The 17500-nt window shown below is 37.1% G+C and overlaps 26 non-coding genes across 26 annotated transcripts; all 26 read left to right on the top strand.

Annotated features, from left to right (window-relative positions):
* The first annotated feature begins 126 nt into the window (after nucleotides 1-126).
* TRNAK-UUU (transfer RNA lysine (anticodon UUU)) lies at nucleotides 127-199 on the top strand. Its single transcript has one exon. It is a non-coding gene; the product is annotated as a tRNA-Lys (tRNA).
* Nucleotides 200-433: 234 nt separating this feature from the next.
* On the top strand, nucleotides 434-506 carry TRNAK-UUU (transfer RNA lysine (anticodon UUU)). Its single transcript has one exon. It is a non-coding gene; the product is annotated as a tRNA-Lys (tRNA).
* Nucleotides 507-742: 236 nt separating this feature from the next.
* Nucleotides 743-815, top strand: TRNAK-UUU (transfer RNA lysine (anticodon UUU)). Its single transcript has one exon. It is a non-coding gene; the product is annotated as a tRNA-Lys (tRNA).
* A 241-nt stretch (nucleotides 816-1056) lies between these two features.
* TRNAK-UUU (transfer RNA lysine (anticodon UUU)) lies at nucleotides 1057-1129 on the top strand. Its single transcript has one exon. It is a non-coding gene; the product is annotated as a tRNA-Lys (tRNA).
* A 235-nt stretch (nucleotides 1130-1364) lies between these two features.
* TRNAK-UUU (transfer RNA lysine (anticodon UUU)) lies at nucleotides 1365-1437 on the top strand. The gene has a single exon. It is a non-coding gene; the product is annotated as a tRNA-Lys (tRNA).
* A 243-nt stretch (nucleotides 1438-1680) lies between these two features.
* Nucleotides 1681-1753, top strand: TRNAK-UUU (transfer RNA lysine (anticodon UUU)). The gene has a single exon. It is a non-coding gene; the product is annotated as a tRNA-Lys (tRNA).
* An 860-nt stretch (nucleotides 1754-2613) lies between these two features.
* On the top strand, nucleotides 2614-2686 carry TRNAK-UUU (transfer RNA lysine (anticodon UUU)). Its single transcript has one exon. It is a non-coding gene; the product is annotated as a tRNA-Lys (tRNA).
* An 858-nt stretch (nucleotides 2687-3544) lies between these two features.
* TRNAK-UUU (transfer RNA lysine (anticodon UUU)) lies at nucleotides 3545-3617 on the top strand. Its single transcript has one exon. It is a non-coding gene; the product is annotated as a tRNA-Lys (tRNA).
* Nucleotides 3618-5063: 1446 nt separating this feature from the next.
* Nucleotides 5064-5136, top strand: TRNAK-UUU (transfer RNA lysine (anticodon UUU)). The gene has a single exon. It is a non-coding gene; the product is annotated as a tRNA-Lys (tRNA).
* Nucleotides 5137-5688: 552 nt separating this feature from the next.
* TRNAK-UUU (transfer RNA lysine (anticodon UUU)) lies at nucleotides 5689-5761 on the top strand. Its single transcript has one exon. It is a non-coding gene; the product is annotated as a tRNA-Lys (tRNA).
* Nucleotides 5762-6644: 883 nt separating this feature from the next.
* Nucleotides 6645-6717, top strand: TRNAK-UUU (transfer RNA lysine (anticodon UUU)). Its single transcript has one exon. It is a non-coding gene; the product is annotated as a tRNA-Lys (tRNA).
* Nucleotides 6718-7313: 596 nt separating this feature from the next.
* Nucleotides 7314-7386, top strand: TRNAK-UUU (transfer RNA lysine (anticodon UUU)). Its single transcript has one exon. It is a non-coding gene; the product is annotated as a tRNA-Lys (tRNA).
* Nucleotides 7387-7625: 239 nt separating this feature from the next.
* TRNAK-UUU (transfer RNA lysine (anticodon UUU)) lies at nucleotides 7626-7698 on the top strand. The gene has a single exon. It is a non-coding gene; the product is annotated as a tRNA-Lys (tRNA).
* Nucleotides 7699-7937: 239 nt separating this feature from the next.
* On the top strand, nucleotides 7938-8010 carry TRNAK-UUU (transfer RNA lysine (anticodon UUU)). Its single transcript has one exon. It is a non-coding gene; the product is annotated as a tRNA-Lys (tRNA).
* A 235-nt stretch (nucleotides 8011-8245) lies between these two features.
* On the top strand, nucleotides 8246-8318 carry TRNAK-UUU (transfer RNA lysine (anticodon UUU)). Its single transcript has one exon. It is a non-coding gene; the product is annotated as a tRNA-Lys (tRNA).
* A 244-nt stretch (nucleotides 8319-8562) lies between these two features.
* On the top strand, nucleotides 8563-8635 carry TRNAK-UUU (transfer RNA lysine (anticodon UUU)). Its single transcript has one exon. It is a non-coding gene; the product is annotated as a tRNA-Lys (tRNA).
* Nucleotides 8636-9494: 859 nt separating this feature from the next.
* Nucleotides 9495-9567, top strand: TRNAK-UUU (transfer RNA lysine (anticodon UUU)). Its single transcript has one exon. It is a non-coding gene; the product is annotated as a tRNA-Lys (tRNA).
* Nucleotides 9568-9806: 239 nt separating this feature from the next.
* TRNAK-UUU (transfer RNA lysine (anticodon UUU)) lies at nucleotides 9807-9879 on the top strand. Its single transcript has one exon. It is a non-coding gene; the product is annotated as a tRNA-Lys (tRNA).
* Nucleotides 9880-10113: 234 nt separating this feature from the next.
* Nucleotides 10114-10186, top strand: TRNAK-UUU (transfer RNA lysine (anticodon UUU)). Its single transcript has one exon. It is a non-coding gene; the product is annotated as a tRNA-Lys (tRNA).
* Nucleotides 10187-11604: 1418 nt separating this feature from the next.
* Nucleotides 11605-11677, top strand: TRNAK-UUU (transfer RNA lysine (anticodon UUU)). Its single transcript has one exon. It is a non-coding gene; the product is annotated as a tRNA-Lys (tRNA).
* Nucleotides 11678-12225: 548 nt separating this feature from the next.
* On the top strand, nucleotides 12226-12298 carry TRNAK-UUU (transfer RNA lysine (anticodon UUU)). The gene has a single exon. It is a non-coding gene; the product is annotated as a tRNA-Lys (tRNA).
* A 1245-nt stretch (nucleotides 12299-13543) lies between these two features.
* On the top strand, nucleotides 13544-13616 carry TRNAK-UUU (transfer RNA lysine (anticodon UUU)). The gene has a single exon. It is a non-coding gene; the product is annotated as a tRNA-Lys (tRNA).
* A 235-nt stretch (nucleotides 13617-13851) lies between these two features.
* Nucleotides 13852-13924, top strand: TRNAK-UUU (transfer RNA lysine (anticodon UUU)). Its single transcript has one exon. It is a non-coding gene; the product is annotated as a tRNA-Lys (tRNA).
* A 259-nt stretch (nucleotides 13925-14183) lies between these two features.
* On the top strand, nucleotides 14184-14256 carry TRNAK-UUU (transfer RNA lysine (anticodon UUU)). The gene has a single exon. It is a non-coding gene; the product is annotated as a tRNA-Lys (tRNA).
* A 237-nt stretch (nucleotides 14257-14493) lies between these two features.
* Nucleotides 14494-14566, top strand: TRNAK-UUU (transfer RNA lysine (anticodon UUU)). The gene has a single exon. It is a non-coding gene; the product is annotated as a tRNA-Lys (tRNA).
* A 2849-nt stretch (nucleotides 14567-17415) lies between these two features.
* On the top strand, nucleotides 17416-17488 carry TRNAK-UUU (transfer RNA lysine (anticodon UUU)). Its single transcript has one exon. It is a non-coding gene; the product is annotated as a tRNA-Lys (tRNA).
* Nucleotides 17489-17500: the final 12 nt, after the last annotated feature.

Here is a 17500-nt window from a genome sequence, read left to right as displayed (position 1 = left end):
CAGGATAGTTCAGTTGGTAAACACATATTCTGTGTTTTTCTTGATCTTTTCAACCTTGTCTTCTTTTATAGTAGAGAATTTATGTTATTTGTTTTTTGTGTGTGACTAGAAAATTGCTCTCACAGAGCCTGGATAGCTCAGTCGGTAGAGCATCAGATTTTTAATCTGAGGGTCCAGGGTTCAAGTCCCTGTTCAGGCGAAATGTTCACTACATGGCATTGTGAGAATAAGTGTGATGTCTTTGACCACAAACTGTTTCATTGTAATGAATGTTCTAGTCTTTGTGTTACTAAAACATCAACCACTAGGAGTCAGGATAGCTCAGTTGGTAAACACATATTTTGTGGTTTTCTTGATCTTTTCAACATTTTCTTCTTTTATAGTAGAGAATTTATGTGTTTTTTTTGTGTGACTAGAGGAATGCTATCACAGAGCCTGGATAGCTCAGTCGGTAGAGCATCAGACTTTTAATCTGAGGGTCCAGGGTTCAAGTCCCTGTTCAGGTGAAATGTTCACTACATGGCATTGTGAGAAAAAGTGTGATGTTTTTGACCACAAACTGTTTCATTGTAATGAATCTTCTAGTCTTTGTGTTACTAAGACATCAACCACTAGGAGTCAGGATAGATCAGTTGATGAACACATATTTTGTGGTTTTCTTGATCTTTTCAACATTTTCTTCTTTTATAGTAGAGAATTTATGTGATTTTTTTTTGTGTGACAAGAAAAATGCTCTCACAGAGCCTGGATAGCTCAGTCGGTAGAGCATCAGACTTTTAATCTGAGGGTCCAGGGTTCAAGTCCCTGTTCAGGCGAAATGTTCACTATAAGGCATTGTGATAATAAGTGTGCTGTTTTTTTTACCACAAACTGTTTCATAGTATTTTATCTTCTAGTCTTTGTGTTACTAAGACATCAACCACTAGGAGTGAGGATAGTTCAGTTGGTAAACACATATTCTGTGTTTTTCTTGATCTTTTCAACCTTGTTTTCTTTTATAGCAGAGAATTTATGTTATTTGTTTTTTGTGTGTGACTAGAAAATTGCTCTCACAGAGCCTGGATAGCTCAGTCGGTAGAGCATCAGACTTTTAATCTGAGGGTCCAGGGTTCAAGTCCCTGTTCAGGCGAAATGTGCACTATAAGGCATTGTGATAATAAGCGTGATGTTTTTGACCACAAACTGTTTCATTGTAATGAATCTTCTAGTCTTTGTGTTACTAAGACATCAACCGCTAGGAGTCAGGATAGCTCAGTTGGTAAACACATATTTTGTGGTTTTCTTGATCTTTTCAACATTTTCTTCTTTTATAGTAGAGAATTTATGTGATTTTTTTTGTGTGCCTAGAAGAATGCTCTCACAGAGCCTGGATAGCTCAGTCGGTAGAGCATCAGACTTTTAATCTGAGGGTCCAGGGTTCAAGTCCCTGTTCAGGCGAAATGTGCACTATAAAGGCATTGTGATAATAAGTGTGATGTTTTTTTTTACCACAAACTGTTTCATAGTATTTTATCTTCTAGTCTTTGTCTTACTAAGACATCAACCACTAGGAGTCAGGATAGTTCATTTGGTAAACACATATTCTGTGTTTTTCTTGATCTTTTCAACCTTGTATTCTTTTATAGCAGAGAATTTATGTGATTTTTTTTTTGTGTGTGATTAGAAAATTGCTCTCACAGAGCCTGGATAGCTCAGTCGGTAGAGCATCAGACTTTTAATCTGAGGGTCCAGGGTTCAAGTCCCTGTTCAGGCGAAATGTTCACTATATGGCATTGTGAGAATAAGTGTGATGTTTTTGACCACAAACTGTTTCATTGTAATGAATCTTCTAGTCTTTGTGTTACTAAGACATCAACCATTAGGAGTCAGGATAGCTCAGTTGGTAAACACATATTTTGTGGTTTTCTTGATCTTTTCAACCTTGTCTTCTATTATAGCAGAGAATTTATGTTATTTGTTTTTTGTGTGTGACTAGAATTTTGCTCTCACAGATCCTGCATAGCTCAGTCGGTAGAGCATCAGACTTTTAATCTGAGGGTCCAGGGTTCAAGTCCCTGTTCAGGCAAAATGTTCACTATAAGGCATTGTGATAATAAGCGTGATGTTTTTGACCACAAACTGTTTCATAGTATTTTATCTTCTATTCTTTGTGTTACTAAGACATCAACCACTAGGAGTCAGGATAGCTCAGTTGGTAAACACATATTCTGTGTTTTTCTTGATCTTTTCAACCTTGTATTCTTTTATAGCAGAGAATTTATGTGATTCTTTTTTTTGTGTGTGATTAGAAAATTGCTCTCACAGAGCCTGGATAGCTCAGTCGGTAGAGCATCAGACTTTTAATCTGAGGGTCCAGGGTTCAAGTCCCTCTTCAGGCGAAATGTTCACAACATGGCATTGTGAGAATAAGTGTGATGTTTTTGACCACAAACTGTTTCATTGTAATGAATCTTCTAGTCTTTGTGTTACTAAGACATCAACCACTAGGAGTCAGGATAGCTCAGTTGGTAAACACATATTTTGTGGTTTTCTTGATCTTTTCAACATTTTCTTCTTTTATAGAAGAGAATTTATGTGATTTTTTTTGTGTGACTAGAAGAGTACTCACACAGAGCCTGGATAGCTCAGTCGGTAGAGCATCAGACTTTTAATCTGAGGGTCCAGGGTTCAAGTCCCTGTTCAGGCGAAATGTTCACTATAAGGCATTGTGATAATAAGCGTGATGTTTTTGACCACAAACTGTTTCATAGTATTTTATCTTCTAGTCTTTATGTTACTAAGACATCAACCACTAGGAGTCAGGATAGTTCAGTTGGTAAACACATATTCTGTGTTTTTCTTGATCTTTTTAACCTTGTATTCTTTTATAGCAGAGAATTTATGTTATTTGTTTTTTGTGTGTGACTAGAAAGTTGCACTCACAGAGCCTGGATAGCTCAGTCGGTACAGCATCAGACTTTTAATCTGAGGGTGCAGGGTTCAAGTTCCTGTTCAGGTGAAATGTTCACTACATGGCAATGTGATAATAAGTGTGATGTTTTTGATGACCACATACTGTTTCATTGTAATGAATCTTCTAGTCTTTGTGTTACTAAGACATCAACCACTAGGAGTCAGGATAGCTCAGTTGATAAACACATATTTTGTGGTTTTCTTGATCTTTTCAACATTTTCTTCTTTTATAGTAGAGAATTTATGTGATTTTTTTGTGTGTGACAAGAAAAATGCTCTCACAGAGCCTGGATAGCTCAGTCGGTAGAGCATCAGAATTTTAATCTGAGGGTCCAGGGTTCAAGTCCCTGTTCAGGCGAAATGTTCACTACATGGCATTGTGAGAATAAGTGTGATGTCTTTGACCACAAACTGTTTCATTGTAATGAATCTTCTAGTCTTTGTGTTACTAAAACATCAACCACTAGGAGTCAGGATAGCTCAGTTGGTAAACACATATTTTGTGGTTTCCTTGATCTTTTCAACATTTTCTTCTTTTATAGTAGAGAATTTATGTGATTTTTTTGTGTGACTAGAAGAATGCTTTCACAGAGCCTGGATAGCTCAGTCGGTAGAGCATCAGACTTTTAATCTGAGGGTCCAGGGTTCAAGTCCCTGTTCAGGCGAAATGTGCACTATAAAGGCATTGTGATAATAAGCGTGATGTTTTTTTTTACCACAAACTGTTTCATAGTATTTTATCTTCTAGTCTTTGTCTTACTAAGACATCAACCACTAGGAGTCAGGATAGTTCAGTTGGTAAACACATATTCTGTGTTTTTCTTGATCTTTTCAACCTTGTCTTCTTTTATAGCAGAGAATTTATGTTATTAGTTTTTTGTGTGTGACTAGAAATTTGCTCTCACAGATCCTGCATAGCTCAGTCGGTAGAGCATCAAGCTTTTAATCTGAGGGTCCAGGGTTCAAGTCCCTGTTCAGGCAAAATGTTCACTATAAGGCATTGTGATAATAAGCGTGATGTTTTTGACCACAAACTGTTTCATAGTATTTTATCTTCTAGTCTTTGTGTTACTAAGACATCAACCACTAGGAGTCAGGATAGTTCAGTTGGTAAACACATATTCTGTGTTTTTCTTGATCTTTTCAACCTTGTATTCTTTTATAGCAGAGAATTTATGTTATTTGTTTTTGTGTGTGATTAGAAAATTGCACTCATAGAGCCTGGATAGCTTAGTCGGTAGAGCATCAGACTTTTAATCTGAGGATCCAGGGTTCAAGTCCCTGTTCAGGTGAAATGTTCCCTATAAGGCATTGTGATAATAAGTGTGATGTTTTGGACCACAAACTGTTTCATAGTATTTTATCTTTTAGTCTTTGTGTTACTAAGACATCAACCACTAGGAGTCAAGATAGTTCAGATGGTAAACACATATTCTGTGTTTTTCTTGATCTTTTCAACCTTGTCTTCTTTTATAGCAGAGAATTTATGTTTGTTTTTGTGTGTGTGTGTGTGTGTGTGTGTGTGTGTGTGTGTGTGTGTGTGTGTGTAAGTGTGACTAGAAAATTGCTCTCACAGAGCCTTTATAGCTCAGTCAGTAGAGCATCAGACTTTTAATCTGAGGGTCCAGGGTTCAAGTCCCTGTTCAGGCGAAATGTTCACTACATGGCATTGTGAGAATAAGTGTGATGTTTTTGACCACAAACTGTTTCATTGTAATGAATTTTCTAGTCTTTGTCTTACTAAGACATCAACCACTAGGAGTCAGGATAGCTCAGTTGGTAAACACATATTTAGTGGTTTTCTTGATCTTTTCAACATTTTCTTCTTTTAAAGAAGAGAATTTATGTGATTTTTTTGTGTGACTAGAAGAATGCTCGCACAGAGACTGGATAGCTCAGTCGGTAAAGCATCAGACTTTTAATCTGAGGGTCCAGGGTTCAAGTCCCTGTTCAGGTGAAATGTTCACTATAAGGCATTGTGATAATAAGTGTGCTGTTTTTTACCACATACTGTGGAATTTATGTTTTTTTTGTGTGTGTGTGTGTGTGTGTGTGTGTGTGTGTGTGTGTGTGTGTGTGTGTAAGTGTGACTAGAAAATTGCTCTCACAGAGCCTGGATAGCTCAGTCGGTAGAGCATCAGACTTTTAATCTGAGGGTCCAGGGTTCAAGTCCCTGTTCAGGCGAAATGTTCACTACATGGCATTGTGAGAATAAGTGTGATGTTTTTGACCACAAACTGTTTCATTGTAATGAATCTTCTAGTCTTTGTGTTACTAAGACATCAACCACTAGGAGTCAGGATAGCTCAGTTGACAAACACATATTTTGTGGTTTTCTTGATCTTTTCAACATTTTCTTCTTTTATAGTAGAGAATTTATGTGATTTTTTTTTGTGTGACAAGAAAAATGCTCTCACAGAGCCTGGATAGCTCAGTCGGTAGAGCATCAGACTTTTAATCTGAGGGTCCAGGGTTCAAGTACCTGTTCAGGCGAAATGTGCACTATAAAGGCATTGTGATAATAAGTGTGATGTTTTTTTTTACCACAAACTGTTTCATAGTATTTTATCTTCTAGTCTTTGTCTTACTAAGACATCAACCACTAGGAGTCAGGATAGTTCAGTTGGTAAACACATATTCTGTGTTTTTCTTGATCTTTTCAACCTTGTCTTCTTTTATAGCAGAGAATTTATGTTATTTGTTTTTTGTGTGTGATTAGAAAATTGCACTCACAGAGCCTGGATAGCTCAGTCGGTAGAGCATCAGACTTTTAATCTGAGGGTCCAGGGTTCAAGTCCCTGTTCAGGCAAAATGTTCACTATAAGGCATTGTGATAATAAGTGAGATGTTTTGGACCACAAACTGTTTCATAGCATTTTATCTTTTAGTCTTTGTGTTACTAAGACATCAACCACTAGGAGTCAAGATAGTTCAGATGGTAAACACATATTCTGTGTTTTTCTTGATCTTTTCAACCTTGTCTTCTTTTATAGCAGAGAATTTATGTTTGTTTTTGTGTGTGTGTGTGTGTGTGTAAGTAAGTAAGTGTGACTAGAAAATTGCTCTCACAGAGCCTGGATAGCTCAGTCGGTAGAGCATCAGACTTTTAATCTGAGGGTCCAGGGTTCAAGTACCTGTTAAGGCGAAATGTTCATTACATGGCATTGTGAGAATAAGTGTGATGTTTTTGACCACAAACTGTTTCATTGTAATGAATCTTCTAGACTTTGTGTTACTAAGACATCAACCACTAGGAGTCAGGATAGCTCAGTTGGTAAACACATATTTAGTGGGTTTTCTTGATCTTTTCAACATTTTCTTCTTTTAAAGAAGAGAATTTATGTGATTTTTTTGTGTGACTAGAAGAATGCTCGCACAGAGACTGGATAGCTCAGTCGGTAGAGCATCAGTCTTTTAATCTGAGGGTCCTGGGTTCAAGTCCCTGTTCAGGCAAAATGTTCACTATATAGCATTGTGAGAATAAGTGTGATGTTTTTGACCAAGAACTGTTTCATTGTAATGAATCTTCTAGTCTTTGTGTAACTATGACATCAACTACTAGGAGTAAGGATAGCTCAGTTGGTAAACACATATTCTGTGTTTTTCTTGATCTTTTCAACCTTGTATTCTTTTATAGCAGAGAATTTATGTTATTTGTTTTTTGTGTGTGATTAGAAAATTGCACTCACAGAGCCTGGATAGCTCAGTCGGTAGAGCATCAGACTTTTAATCTGAGGGTCCAGGGTTCAAGTCCCTGTTCAGGTGAAATGTTCACTATAAGGCATTGTGATAATAAGTGTGATGTTTTGGACCACAAACTGTTTCATAGTATTTTATCTTTTAGTCTTTGTGTTACTAAGACATCAACCACTAGGAGTCAAGATAGTTCAGATGGTAAACACATATTCTGTGTTTTTCTTGATCTTTTCAACCTTGTCTTCTTTTATAGCAGAGAATTTATGTTTTTTTTTTGTGTGTGTGTGTGTGTGTGTGTGTGTGTGTGTGTGTGTGTGTGTGTGTGTGTAAGTGTGACTAGAAAATTGCTCTCACAGAGCCTGGATAGCTCAGTCGGTAGAGCATCAGACTTTTAATCCGAGGGTCCAGGGTTCAAGTCCCTGTTCAGGCGAAATGTTCACTACATGGCATTGTGAGAATAAGTGTGATGTCTTTGACCACAAACTGTTTCATTGTAATGAATCTTCTAGTCTTTGTGTTACTAAGACATCAACCGCTAGGAGTCAGGATAGCTCAGTTGGTAAACACATATTTTGTGGTTTTCTTGATCTTTTCAACATTTTCTTCTTTTATAGTAGAGAATTTATGTGATTTTTTTTGTGTGACTAGAAGAATGCTCTCACAGAGCCTGGATAGCTCAGTCGGTAGAGCATCAGACTTTTAATCTGAGGGTCCAGGGTTCAAGTCCCTGTTCAGGCAAAATGTTCACTATAAGGCATTGTGATAATAAGCGTGATGTTTTTGACCACAAACTGTTTCATAGTATTTCATCTTCTAGTCTTTGTGTTACTAAGACATCAACCACTAGGAGTCAGGATAGTTCAGTTGGTAAACACATATTCTGTGTTTTTCTTGATCTTTTCAACCTTGTATTCTTTTATAGCAGAGAATTTATGTTATTTGTTTTTTGTGTGTGATTAGAAAATTGAGCTCACAGAGCCTGGATAGCTCAGTCGGTAGAGCATCAGACTTTTAATCTGAGGGTCCAGGGTTCAAGTCCCTGTTCAGGTGAAATGTTCCCTATAAGGCATTGTGATAATAAGTGTGATGTTTTGGACCACAAACTGTTTCATAGTATTTTATCTTTTAGTCTTTGTGTTACTAAGACATCAACCACTAGGAGTCAAGATAGTTCAGATGGTAAACACATATTCTGTGTTTTTCTTGATCTTTTCAACCTTGTTTTCTTTTATAGCAGAGAATTTATGTTATTTGTTTTTTGTGTGTGACTAGAAAATTGCTCTCACAGAGCCTGGATAGCTCAGTCGGTAGAGCATCAGACTTTTAATCTGAGGGTCCAGGGTTCAAGTCCCTGTTCAGGCGAAATGTGCACTATAAGGCATTGTGATAATAAGCGTGATGTTTTTGACCACAAACTGTTTCATTGTAATGAATCTTCTAGTCTTTGTGTTACTAAGACATCAACCGCTAGGAGTCAGGATAGCTCAGTTGGTAAACACATATTTTGTGGTTTTCTTGATCTTTTCAACATTTTCTTCTTTTATAGTAGAGAATTTATGTGATTTTTTTTGTGTGCCTAGAAGAATGCTCTCACAGAGCCTGGATAGCTCAGTCGGTAGAGCATCAGACTTTTAATCTGAGGGTCCAGGGTTCAAGTCCCTGTTCAGGCGAAATGTGCACTATAAAGGCATTGTGATAATAAGTGTGATGTTTTTTTTTAACCACAAACTGTTTCATAGTATTTTATCTTCTAGTCTTTGTCTTACTAAGACATCAACCACTAGGAGTCAGGATAGTTCAGTTGGTAAACACATATTCTGTGTTTTTCTTGATCTTTTCAACCTTGTATTCTTTTATAGCAGAGAATTTATGTGATTTTTTTTTTGTGTGTGATTAGAAAATTGCTCTCACAGAGCCTGGATAGCTCAGTCGGTAGAGCATCAGACTTTTAATCTGAGGGTCCAGGGTTCAAGTCCCTGTTCAGGCGAAATGTTCACTACATGGCATTGTGAGAATAAGTGTGATGTTTTTGACCACAAACTGTTTCATTGTAATGAATCTTCTAGTCTTTGTGTTACTAAGACATCAACCACTAGGAGTCAGGATAGCTCAGTTGGTAAACACATATTTTGTGGTTTTCTTGATCTTTTCAACCTTGTCTTCTATTATAGCAGAGAATTTATGTTATTTGTTTTTTGTGTGTGACTAGAAATTTGCTCTCACAGATCCTGCATAGCTCAGTCGGTAGAGCATCAGACTTTTAATCTGAGGGTCCAGGGTTCAAGTCCCTGTTCAGGCAAAATGTTCACTATAAGGCATTGTGATAATAAGCGTGATGTTTTTGACCACAAACTGTTTCATAGTATTTTATCTTCTATTCTTTGTGTTACTAAGACATCAACCACTAGGAGTCAGGATAGCTCAGTTGGTAAACACATATTCTGTGTTTTTCTTGATCTTTTCAACCTTGTATTCTTTTATAGCAGAGAATTTATGTGATTCTTTTTTTTGTGTGTGATTAGAAAATTGCTCTCACAGAGCCTGGATAGCTCAGTCGGTAGAGCATCAGACTTTTAATCTGAGGGTCCAGGGTTCAAGTCCCTCTTCAGGCGAAATGTTCACAACATGGCATTGTGAGAATAAGTGTGATGTTTTTGACCACAAACTGTTTCAGTGTAATGAATCTTCTAGTCTTTGTGTTACTAAGACATCAACCACTAGGAGTCAGGATAGCTCAGTTGATAAACACATATTTTGTGGTTTTCTTGATCTTTTCAACATTTTCTTCTTTTATAGTAGAGAATTTATGTGTTTTTTTTGTGTGACTAGAGGAATGCTATCACAGAGCCTGGATAGCTCAGTCGGTAGAGCATCAGACTTTTAATCTGAGGGTCCAGGGTTCAAGTCCCTGTTCAGGCGAAATGTTCACTATAAGGCATTGTGATAATAAGTGTGCTGTTTTTTACCACAAACTGTTTCATAGTATTTTATCTTCTAGTCTTTGTGTTACTAAGACATCAACCACTAGGAGTGAGGATAGTTCAGTTGGTAAACACATATTCTGTGTTTTTCTTGATCTTTTCAACCTTGTCTTCTTTTATAGTAGAGAATTTATGTTATTTGTTTTTTGTGTGTGACTAGAAAATTGCTCTCACAAAGCCTGGATAGCTCAGTCGGTAGAGCATCAGACTTTTAATCTGAGGGTCCAGGGTTCAAGTCCCTGTTCAGGCGAAATGTTCACTACATGGCATTGTGAGAATAAGTGTGATGTCTTTGACCACAAACTGTTTCATTGTAATGAATCTTCTAGTCTTTGTGTTACTAAAACATCAACCACTAGGAGTCAGGATAGCTCAGTTGGTAAACACATATTTTGTGGTTTCCTTGATCTTTTCAACATTTTCTTCTTTTATAGTAGAGAATTTATGTGATTTTTTTGTGTGACTAGAAGAATGCTCTCACAGAGCCTGGATAGCTCAGTCGGTAGAGCATCAGACTTTTAATCTGAGGGTCCAGGGTTCAAGTCCCTGTTCAGGCGAAATGTGCACTATAAAGGCATTGTGATAATAAGCGTGATGTTTTTTTTTACCACAAACTGTTTCATAGTATTTTATCTTCTAGTCTTTGTCTTACTAAGACATCAACCACTAGGAGTCAGGATAGTTCAGTTGGTAAACACATATTCTGTGTTTTTCTTGATCTTTTCAACCTTGTCTTCTTTTATAGCAGAGAATTTATGTTATTAGTTTTTTGTGTGTGACTAGAAATTTGCTCTCACAGATCCTGCATAGCTCAGTCGGTAGAGCATCAAACTTTTAATCTGAGGGTCCAGGGTTCAAGTCCCTGTTCAGGCAAAATGTTCACTATAAGGCATTGTGATAATAAGCGTGATGTTTTTGACCACAAACTGTTTCATAGTATTTTATCTTCTAGTCTTTGTGTTACTAAGACATCAACCACTAGGAGTCAGGATAGTTCAGTTGGTAAACACATATTCTGTGTTTTTCTTGATCTTTTCAACCTTGTATTCTTTTATAGCAGAGAATTTATGTTATTTGTTTTTGTGTGTGATTAGAAAATTGCACTCACAGAGCCTGGATAGCTTAGTCGGTAGAGCATCAGACTTTTAATCTGAGGATCCAGGGTTCAAGTCCCTGTTCAGGTGAAATGTTCCCTATAAGGCATTGTGATAATAAGTGTGATGTTTTGGACCACAAACTGTTTCATAGTATTTTATCTTTTAGTCTTTGTGTTACTAAGACATCAACCACTAGGAGTCAAGATAGTTCAGATGGTAAACACATATTCTGTATTTTTCTTGATCTTTTCAACCTTGTCTTCTTTTATAGCAGAGAATTTATGTTTGTTTTTGTGTGTGTGTGTGTGTGTGTGTGTGTGTGTGTGTGTGTGTGTGTGTGTAAGTGTGACTAGAAAATTGCTCTCACAGAGCCTTTATAGCTCAGTCAGTAGAGCATCAGACTTTTAATCTGAGGGTCCAGGGTTCAAGTCCCTGTTCAGGCGAAATGTTCACTACATGGCATTGTGAGAATAAGTGTGATGTTTTTGACCACAAACTGTTTCATTGTAATGAATCTTCTAGTCTTTGTCTTACTAAGACATCAACCACTAGGAGTCAGGATAGCTCAGTTGGTTAACACATATTTAGTGGTTTTCTTGATCTTTTCAACATTTTCTTCTTTTAAAGAAGATAATTTATGTGATTTTTTTGTGTGACTAGAAGAATGCTCGCACAGAGACTGGATAGCTCAGTCGGTAGAGCATCAGACTTTTAATCTGAGGGTCCAGGGTTCAAGTCCCTGTTCAGGCGAAATGTTCACTATAAGGCATTGTGATAATAAGTGTGCTGTTTTTTACCACAAACTGTGGAATTTATGTTTTTTTTGTGTGTGTGTGTGTGTGTGTGTGTAAGTGTGACTAGAAAATTGCTCTAACAGAGCCTGGATAGCTCAGTCGGTAGAGCATCAGACTTTTAATCTGAGGGTCCAGGGTTCAAGTCCCTGTTCAGGCGAAATGTTCACTACATGGCATTGTGAGAATAAGTGTGATGTTTTTGACCACAAACTGTTTCATTGTAATGAATCTTCTAGTCTTTGTGTTACTAAGACATCAACCACTAGGAGTCAGGATAGCTCAGTTGACAAACACATATTTTGTGGTTTTCTTGATCTTTTCAACATTTTCTTCTTTTATAGTAGAGAATTTATGTGATTTTTTTTTGTGTGACAAGAAAAATGCTCTCACAGAGCCTGGATAGCTCAGTCGGTAGAGCATCAGACTTTTAATCTGAGGGTCCAGGGTTCAAGTACCTGTTCAGGCGAAATGTTCACTATATAGCATTGTGAGAATAAGTGTGATGTTTTTGACCAAGAACTGTTTCATTGTAATGAATCTTCTAGTCTTTGTGTTACTATGACATCAACTACTAGGAGTAAGGATAGCTCAGTTGGTAAACACATATTCTGTGTTTTTCTTGATCTTTTCAACCTTGTATTCTTTTATAGCAGAGAATTTATGTTATTTGTTTTTTGTGTGTGATTAGAAAATTGCACTCACAGAGCCTGGATAGCTCAGTCGGTAGAGCATCAGACTTTTAATCTGAGGGTCCAGGGTTCAAGTCCCTGTTCAGGTGAAATGTTCCCTATAAGGCATTGTGATAATAAGTGTGATGTTTTGGACCACAAACTGTTTCATAGTATTTTATCTTTTAGTCTTTGTGTTACTAAGACATCAACCACTAGGAGTCAAGATAGTTCAGATGGTAAACACATATTCTGTGTTTTTCTTGATCTTTTCAACCTTGTCTTCTTTTATAGCAGAGAATTTATGTTTTTTTTGTGTGTGTGTGTGTGTGTGTGTGTGTGTGTGTGTGTGTGTGTGTAAGTGTGACTAGAAAATTGCTCTCACAAAGCCTGGATAGCTCAGTCGGTAGAGCATCAGACTTTTAATCCGAGGGTCCAGGGTTCAAGTCCCTGTTCAGGCGAAATGTTCACTACATGGCATTGTGAGAATAAGTGTGATGTCTTTGACCACAAACTGTTTCATTGTAATGAATCTTCTAGTCTTTGTGTTACTAAGACATCAACCGCTAGGAGTCAGGATAGCTCAGTTGGTAAACACATATTTTGTGGTTTTCTTGATCTTTTCAACATTTTCTTCTTTTATAGTAGAGAATTTATGTGATTTTTTTTGTGTGACTAGAAGAATGCTCTCACAGAGCCTGGATAGCTCAGTCGGTAGAGCATCAGACTTTTAATCAGAGGGTCCAGGGTTCAAGTCCCTGTTCAGGCAAAATGTTCACTATAAGGCATTGTGATAATAAGCGTGATGTTTTTGACCACAAACTGTTTCATAGTATTTCATCTTCTAGTCTTTGTGTTACTAAGACATCAACCACTAGGAGTCAGGATAGTTCAGTTGGTAAACACATATTCTGTGTTTTTCTTGATCTTTTCAACCTTGTATTCTTTTATAGCAGAGAATTTATGTTATTTGTTTTTTGTGTGTGATTAGAAAACTGAGCTCACAGAGCCTGGATAGCTCAGTCGGTAGAGCATCAGACTTTTAATCTGAGGGTCCAGGTTTCAAGTCCCTGTTCAGGTGAAATGTTCCCTATAAGGCATTGTGATAATAAGTGTGATGTTTTGGACCACAAACTGTTTCATAGTATTTTATCTTTTAGTCTTTGTGTTACTAAGACATCAACCACTAGGAGTCAAGATAGTTCAGATGGTAAACACATATTCTGTGTTTTTCTTGATCTTTTCAACCTTGTCTTCTTTTATAGCAGAGAATTTATGTTTTTTTTTTTTGTGTGTGTGTGTGTGTGTGTGTGTGTGTAAGTGTGACAGTGTGACTAGAAAATTGCTCTCACAGAGCCTGGATAGCTCAGTCGGTAGAGCATCAGACTTTTAATCTGAGGGTCCAGGGTTCAAGTCCCTGTTCAGGCGAAATGTTCACTACATGGCATTGTGAGAATAAGTGTGATGTCTTTGACCACAAACTGTTTCAATGTAATGAATCTTCTAGTCTTTGTGTTACTAAAACATCAACCACTAGGAGTCAGGATAGCTCAGTTGGTAAACACATATTTTGTGGTTTTCTTGATCTTTTCAACATTTTCTTCTTTTATAGTAGAGAATTTATGTGATTTTTTTTGTGTGACTAGAAGAATGCTCTCACAGAGCCTGGATAGCTCAGTCGGTAGAGCATCAGACTTTTAATCTGAGGGTCCAGGGTTCAAGTCCCTGTTCAGGCGAAATGTGCACTATAAAGGCATTGTGATAATAAGCGTGATGTTTTTTTTTACCACAAACTGTTTCATAGTATTTTATCTTCTAGTCTTTGTCTTACTAAGACATCAACCACTAGGAGTCAGGATAGTTCAGTTGGTAAACACATATTCTGTGTTTTTCTTGATCTTTTCAACCTTGTCTTCTTTTATAGCAGAGAATTTATGTATTTTTTTTTTTGTGTGTGTGTGTGTGTAATTGTGACTAGAAAATTGCTCTCACAGAGCCTGGATAGCTCAGTCGGTAGAGCATCAGACTTTTAATCTGAGGGTCCAGGGTTCAAGTCCCTGTTCAGGCGAAATGTTCACTACATGGCATTGTGAGAATAAGTGTGATGTTTTTTACCACAAACTGTTTCATTGTAATGAATTTTCTAGTCTTTGTGTTACTAAGACATCAATTACTAGGAGTCAGGATAGCTCAGTTGACAAACACATATTTTGTGGTTTTCTTGATCTTTTCAACATTTTCTTCTTTTATAGTAGAGAATTTATGTTTTTTTTTTTTTGTGTGACAAGAAAAATGCTCTCACAGAGCCTGGATAGCTCAGTCGGGAGAGCATCAGACTTTTAATCTGAGGGTCCAGGGTTCAAGTCCCTGTTCAGGCAAAATGTTCACTATAAGGCATTGTGATAATAAGTGTGCTGTTGTTTTACCACAAACTGTTTCATAGTATTTTATCTTCTAGTCTTTGTGTTACTAAGACATCAACCACTAGGAGTGAGGATAGTTCAGTTGGTAAACACATATTCTGTGTTTTTCTTGATCTTTTTAACCTTGTCTTCTTTTATAGTAGAGAATTTATGTTATTTGTTTTTTGTGTGTGACTAGAAAATTGCTCTCACAGAGCCTAGATAGCTCAGTCGGTAGATCATCAGACTTTTAATCTGAGGGTCCAGGGTTCAAGTCCCTGTTCTGGCGAAATGTTCACTACATGGCATTGTGAGAATAAGTGTGATGTTTTTGACCACAAACTGTTTCATTGTAATGAATCTTCTAGTCTTTGTGTTACTAAGACATCAACCACTAGGAGTCAGGATAGCTCAGTTGATAAACACATATTTTGTGGTTTTCTTGATCTTTTCAACATTTTCTTCTTTTATAGTAGAGAATTTATGTGATTTTTTTTTGTGTGACAAGAAAAATGCTCTCACAGAGCCTGGATAGCTCAGTCGATAGAGCATCAGACTTTTAATCTGAGGGTCCAGGATTCAAGTCCCTGTTCAGGCGTAATGTTCACTATAAGGCATTGTGATAATAAGTGTGCTGTTTTTTACCACAAACTGTTTCATAGTATTTTATCTTCTAGTCTTTGTGTTACTAAGACATCAACCACTAGGAGTGAGGATAGTTCAGTTGGTAAACACATATTCTGTGTTTTTCTTGATCTTTTCAACCTTGTCTTCTTTTATAGCAGAGAATTTATGTTATTTGTTTTTTGTGTGTGACTAGAAAATTGCTCTCACAGAGCCTGGATAGCTCAGTTGGTAGAACATCAGACTTTTAATCTGAGGGTCCAGGGTTCAAGTCCCTGTTCAGGCAAAATGTGCACTAAAAGGCATTGTGATAATAAGCGTGATGTTTTTGACCACAAACTGTTTCATTGTATTTTATCTTCTAGTCTTTGTGTTACTAAGACATCAACCACAAGGAGTCAAGATAGTTCAGATGGTAAACACATATTCTGTGTTTTTCTTGATCTTTTCAACCTTGTCTTCTTTTATAGCAGAGAATTTTTATTTATTTTTTTGTATGTGTGTGTGTGTGTGTGTGTGTGTGTGTGTGTGTGTGTGTGTGTGTGTGTGTGTGTGTGTGTGTGTGTGACTAGAAAATTGCTCTCACAGAGCCTGGATAACTCAGTCGGTAGAGCATCAGACTTTTAATCTGAGGGTCCAGGGTTCAAGTCCCTGTTCTGGCGAAACGTTCACTACATGGCATTGTGAGAATAAGTGTGATGTTTTTGACCACAAACTGTTTCATTGTAATGAATCTTCTAGTCTTTGTGTTACTAAGACATCAACCACTAGGAGTCAGGATAGCTCAGTTGATAAACACATATTTTGTGGTTTTCTTGATCTTTTCAACATTTTCTTCTTTTATAGTAGAGAATTTATGTGATTTTTTTTGTGTGACAAGAAAAATGCTCTCACAGAGCCTGGATAGCTCAGTTGATAGAGCATCAGACTTTTAATCTGAGGGTCCAGGGTTCAAGTCCCTGTTCAGGCGTAATGTTCACTATAAGGCATTGTGATAATAAGTGTGCTGTTTTTTACCACAAACTGTTTCATAGTATTTTATCTTCTAGTCTTTGTGTTACTAAGACATCAACCACTAGGAGTGAGGATAGTTCAGTTGGTAAACACATATTCTGTGTTTTTCTTGATCTTTTCAACCTTGTCTTCTTTTATAGCAGAGAATTTATGTTATTTGTTTTTTGTGTGTGACTAGAAAATTGCTCTCACAGAGCCTGGATAGCTCAGTTGGTAGAACATCAGACTTTTAATCTGAGGGTCCAGGGTTCAAGTCCCTGTTCAGGCAAAATGTGCACTAAAAGGCATTGTGATAATAAGCGTGATGTTTTTGACCACAAACTGTTTCATTGTATTTTATCTTCTAGTCTTTGTGTTACTAAGACATCAACCACAAGGAGTCAAGATAGTTCAGATGGTAAACACATATTCTGTGTTTTTCTTGATCTTTTCAACCTTGTCTTCTTTTATAGCAGAGAATTTTTATTTATTTTTTGTGTGTGTGTGTGTGTGTGTGTGTGTGTGTGTGTGTGTGTGTGTGTGTGTGTGTGTGTGTGTGTGTGTGTGTGACTAGAAAATTGCTCTCACAGAGCCTGGATAGCTCAGTCGGTAGAGCATCAGACTTTTAATCTGAGGGTCCAGGGTTCAAGTACCTGTTCAGGCGAAATGTTCATTACATGGCATTGTGAGAATAATAGTGATGTTTTTGACCACAAACTGTTTCATTGTAATGAATCTTCTAGACTTTGTGTTACTAAGACATCAACCAGTAGGAGTCAGGATAGCTCAGTTGGTGAACACATAGTTAGTGGTTTTCTTGATCTTTTCAACATTTTCTTCTTTTAAAGAAGAGAATTTATGTGATTTTTTTGTGTGACTAGAAGAACGCTCGCACAGAGACTGGATAGCTCAGTCAGTCGAGCATCAGACTTTTAATCTGAGGGTCCTGGGTTCAAGTCCCTGTTCAGGCAAAATGTTCACTACATGGCATTGTGAGAATAAGTGTGATGTTTTTGACCACGAACTGTTTCATTGTAATGAATCTTCTAGTCTTTGTGTTACTAAGACATCAACTACTAGGAGTAAGGATAGCTCAGTTGGTAAACACATATTCTGTGTTTTTCTTGATCTTTTCAACCTTGTATTCTTTTATAGCAGAGAATTTGTTATTTGTTTTTTGTGTGTGATTAGAAAATTGCGCTCACAGAGCCTGGATAGCTCAGTCGGTAGAGCATCAGACTTTTAATCTGAGGGTCCAGGGTTCAAGTCCCTGTTCAGGTGAAATGTTCACTA

This window comes from Hyla sarda, chromosome 1 (assembly GCF_029499605.1).
Source record: "Hyla sarda isolate aHylSar1 chromosome 1, aHylSar1.hap1, whole genome shotgun sequence".
In the NCBI taxonomy this organism is placed as follows: domain Eukaryota; kingdom Metazoa; phylum Chordata; class Amphibia; order Anura; family Hylidae; genus Hyla; species Hyla sarda.
Note: the sequence above shows the minus strand (reverse complement) of the source record. Positions and strands in the feature narration are given on the sequence as shown.